Consider the following 5,491-nt stretch of genomic DNA (forward strand, 5'->3'; position numbering starts at 1 on the left):
TTACAACCCTAACAGAAAAAAATCTCTAGTCAAACTGTAAAATGATTTTTCACTTCCGCTTCTGAGTCATTTAAACTGTGAATAGCAAGCCAAAAATAAAAGTACACAATCAGGAAGGGAATCAAGCTAATTTTGTATTACAGATATAGACAGATGATAGATCTGAGATCTTAAGTTTATAATCCACATATACTTACAATTTGAAAAAATTTTGCAAGATATTCACAAACATGTGATATTGTATTTAGCTTTTGATCTGTATTATTAAAACTTAAAACTTCTAGAGACAAAATTTGATTTCAAATTATCTAGCAGAGGAATCTTTGAAATTATGTTACTTAATATATACTACTCTTTTCTTCTAAAAATTAAAATCTTGTACAAGATTCCTATCTCCCAAATTTCTACCTTCTTGTCGCTATTACCCTATGCCTGCCTATTAGGCATAACCTTGCCTGATTATGCTTCCTGGTTGTGCCTCGTAAGGTACTCGAATCTTTACTACATTGAACCCTTAACTCTGCAGTCTAACCCTCAGTTCCCATCCCTACTGCTTCTCTTTCGGCATTTGACACTGTTAAGGCCTGGTCCTCTCAGCTTCAACTGATCCCTCTCACTCTTCCAGCGCTCAGTAAGCAAGCCCTTAATGGGGGGGGGGGGGGGGGTTCTCCTTTACCAAATCAAATAGAACTGAAGACTGGAACTTATGAAGTGATTCTTCAGCTGCTTCCAGCCCTCTTACTACTTGTTTGCCCTCCCTTCTGGCCATTTCTTTACCAGGACCTAGGAAGCCAATCACAGTTACATCTCAAGGGCTAGAAACCATTCTTCCTGGGTTGTTTGGAACTACTGCTCATCCCCTAGAAACTACTGCTCATTCCCATGCCATTAGGCTGCACAACAGGCTCTATCTGTTTCCTCCATCCTGTCCTGAACCTAGGAGAGAAATCTGTGATATACAGATAAGGTTATAAAAACCTCTCTTCTCCATGAATCCTAGAAAATAGCCAAAGCTCCAGAAAGACGTGCCTATTTCTCCTTAAACCCTTGAACACTCAAATAGCTCTATCTCAAACTACCAATTCTGTCTGATTCCTAACCTCCCTAAAAATCTGCTTGCTTTCCACAGAAACTTTTGGTTGTTTTTCCTATAACTTCACCAAATCTGCAGGTGCTGGCTCCAATAAACTATAATTCCTCCACAGAATCCATGAATCAAGTCTTATCCAGATTCCCAACCCAGTGGGAATGGTATCCCTGCTTCATTCACTAGAATGAAAGAGGAGGTAGAATGATTTGATCGACTGGTCAAATCCAAAAAAAATTAGTGCACACCACACCAGGAACCTAAGGAAACTCAGAAGTTTTTAAGAAACAGTCACTTAACTTTTGATGTTCTACTCAGTAGCAAGACAATAACTATGTTTCTTTGGATCCCTTGGGTATTACAGAACAAGAATCCAAAGGGAGGCAGAAATCGCTAAGGGTGATCAAATCCCAAGACACACATGATAGTCCTCTAGCCCTCCATGAGCCTGAACCCCCCCCCCCCCCACACACACACACACACAGGATCTAACAGCCAACAAAACTCAGAGGCAGTATCATTGGGCAAGCTGAACCTCTACCCAGAGACCAGCGCACTCAAATGGACAAGGTAGCTTGACAGATATCTACAGAATAATTACAATTAAAGTACTCTAAAAATGATCTAAAGCAGTTTCATACTGAAAATATATACCCTATAAACACAGTCCTATATGTAGATAGGCATATCATTAACTTGAAAAAATAAAACCCATTAGTGAAATTAAGCAAGACAAATCTTTACCAGTCTTTGCCATGTTCAACCTCACAGCTCTGGCCACCTCCCTCGGTGTGATGAATGGGGCTGATAATGGAAGAATTATATCTACCACCAGACATTACATTCATGAGTTTGAGGCAAGAACAACTTTTCTCACTTGGAAAATCAAATTTGCTGAATTAACAGCCACTAGTCCAGTTGGAAGGATAAGTGTTATTACTTATAGGAACAAATATGACATAATAAGAACTAATGATTCTACAAATAGTACAGAAGCAGGTTTCCTTCTTTAATTCACCTCTCCCTGCTAAGGAAACTGAACATGATATACAATGTTTCTTGTCAACACTGGCGGTGTTGAGCCTGGCCATATGTGGAAAGACTAGTATTCATAAAGGAATTTGAATAAGCTATAGCATCACTTGATAACTACATTCTAAAAACACTGATTTTTGCCCAGCTGGACCTATGATCCAGGAGATCATGGTTCGATTCCCGGTCAGGGCACATGCCTGGGTTGTGGACTCGATCCCCAGTAGGGGATGTGCAGGAGGCAGCTGATCAATGACTCATCATTGATGTTTCTCTCTCTCTCCCTCTCCTGTCCTCTCTCTGAAATCAATAAAGATATATTTTTAAAAATAAAATAAAAAATAAATAAATAAAAATAAAAACACTAATTTTATACTATCATGGGACAGATATGACATATAAAAGAGATGCCTTAGGTAAATACACAACCAGAAGTTCAGTATCCACGTTTCCATACCCAAAAGCACTATGAAGCAAAAAAATCATTTTGATATTCTTAAAGTCAGTAACAGAATTTACACATAAATAGATATTATTATATAGATCACTAATCAGTGCAAAAGAGAACACACAATAAATTATGTAATCACAAATTTGTATCTGTATCTCTCATAAATAAATTTCAACTGGATAACTGTTACATGCAAAAATTCAGTTTTATATAATGCCTAGAGGAAAATATAAAGAATTATACGTAAAAAGGTACATTGGAAAAAAGTCATGTAAGTCATCTTAAAAGTCATGATTTTTAAAGTAAAAACTCTTTAGAGGAACAACAAGATGGCGGCGTAGGTAACAGCTGCACCCTCCGCCTCCTGCAACCACATCAACATTACAACTAAAACACAGAACCACCATCGCTCAGAGCCTCCTGAAATCCGGCTGAACAGAAGCCCCACAACCAGGGAGCTGAAGAAGCATCGAGACCGGGCGGAGGGGCAGAGACGCCGGCGGATCGGGGCTGAATCACAGAGACGTGCCGCGGGCCCACACCCGGTGCCGCGGTTGAAACCTGGGAGGGAAGCTCGGCGGTGGGGGTTTCCTGGAGGAGGGAGGGGTCCCAGCCCCACACCAGGCCCCCAGCCCAGGGCTTCAGGCCAGGAAGAGACGTCCCCACAATTCTGGGCTGTGAAACCAGCGGGGACTGTCCCTGAGGGTCTCGGAGGCTGCGGGAGCCCCAGCAGCTCCTCTAAAGGGCCCGGCACGGACTCAGTCGGACGCTCCCTCTGAGCCCAGCGCCGGGAGCAGCCTGAAAGGACCCAGGACACTCGGGGAGGAACTAACCTGCCTGAGATCCGGGCGACAGGTGGAGGGGCGGCTTCCTCCCAGGCAGAAGGGCTGGCGGAGGTCATGGCTCCTTTGGCGAGTCCTCCCCGCACAGCCGGCAGGCAGGCGCCATGTTTGAATCGCCAGCACCTGACTCGCACCTTTGGCCCCGCCCCGTGACTCCCGGAGGCCCCGCCTCTCCCCACCTGCAGCTCATCCAGGCCATTTCCAGGGGCTTTTCTATGCAAGTGGCCTCTCAAGCCTCATGCTTAGGACTTTCCTAAAATCTCTCAAACAAGCAGCAGCGTGCCCCATACAGCTTGATAAGTGGCCCCAGGCCTGCCACTAGCGGCAGCTGCACTGGCTCATAGCTTGGCCTCTCCTGGACACCTCCAAGCCCAGCACAAGTAGCAGCCAGCTACAGTTTGCTGTGTAGCTCATGCTGGGTGGCCCTGGGCAAGGCCCTGGCACAGGCTGACTTTGCACCTCCCGGGAGGCCCCAGAGACAGTGCACCTGGTGCTCAGACTCTACCACACTGGATTACAACCCTACCACATCCACGAGTGACACACTCAAGGGGTGCACTTGGTGAACACCAAAGCGCCACTGAAGTAAATCCTGATCCATAGGGGTGTCTCCAGCACAGCTGCTCTTTGGCTGTAGTTGCAGCTGGTCCTCACAGCTGATTGGTCTGGGGGTCAGTTCCTCCCAGGGATGCCAACAGCAACCAAGGCTCAACTACAACAGGACAGTGCACACAGCCCACACAGGGGAGCACCTAGACGGCCCAGCTCAGGTGACTGGGGAGGCTGAGCCACTGGTCCCTACAGGACACCTACTACACAAAGCCACTCTACCAATTCCAGGAGACATAGCAGCTCTACCTACTACATAGAAACAAACACCTGAAAGCAGCCAAAATGCGGAGGCAAAGAAACATGTCACAAAGGAAAGAACAGAAGAAATCTCTAGAAGAGGAACTAAATGAAATAGATCCAAGCAAGCTAACAGATAGAGAGTTCAGAATTTTGGTTATAAGGATTTTTAAGCAGACTGTTAGGGAAATAACTGAGAAAATCGATAACATAATAAAGTACCAATTTGAAATGAAGGCTACAGGAACTGAAATGAAGAATAATTTACAGGGAATCAACAGCAGAGTAGAGGATGCTGAGAATCAAATCAGCAATTTGGAACATGAGGAAACAAAAAACACCCAACCAGAAGAGCAAAAAGAATAAAGAATCCAGAAATATGAAAACAGTATAAGGAGCCTCTGGGACAACTTCAAGAGGCCCAACATTCGTATTATTGGGGTGACAGAAGAGGCAGAAAGAGACCAAGGAATTGAAAACCTATTTGAAAAAATAATTACAGAAAACGTCCCCTACCTGGGGAAAGAAATAGACTTACAAGTGCAGGAAGCACAGAGGGTCCCAAAGAAGAGGAAACCAAAGTGGCCCACAGCAAGACACATCATAATTAAAATGCCAAAGGTTAAAGACAAAGAGAGAATCTTAAAAGCAGCAAGAGAAAAGCACTTAGTTACCTACAAGGGAGCACCCATACAACTGTCAGCTGATTTCTCAACAGAAACTTTGCAGGCCAGAAGGGAGTGGCAAGAAATATTCAAAGTGATGAAAAACATGGAACTACAACCAAGATTGCTCTACCCAAGATTGCTCTACCCTTCTAATTCTATCATTTAGAACTGAAGGTCAAATAAAGAGCTTCTCAGACAAGGAAAAGCTAAAGGAGTTCATCACCACCAAACCAGCACTACAGGAAATGTTGAAGGGTCTTCTTTAACAAGAAGCTAATGAACAAAAGAATCTGATGAACTAAATAGATCCAAAGACACTGACACATGTAACAGACGATCATATTTCAGGGGAAAGAGGGAAGGGGGGTGGAGGGTGGGAAGAGATTAACCAAAGAAGTTATATGTATAACCCATGGAAACAGTTAATAACGGGGTGAAGGCCTGGGAAGGGGGTGGAAGTGGAGGGGATCAATTGGGGGGGGGAAAATGGTATACCTGTAATACTCTCAACAATAAAGATAAATTAAAAAAATTAAAAAATAAAGTAAAAACTCTTTAAAAT

The sequence above is a fragment of the Miniopterus natalensis genome, chromosome 12, assembly GCF_054644295.1.
Source record: "Miniopterus natalensis isolate mMinNat1 chromosome 12, mMinNat1.hap1, whole genome shotgun sequence".
NCBI lineage: Eukaryota > Metazoa > Chordata > Mammalia > Chiroptera > Miniopteridae > Miniopterus > Miniopterus natalensis.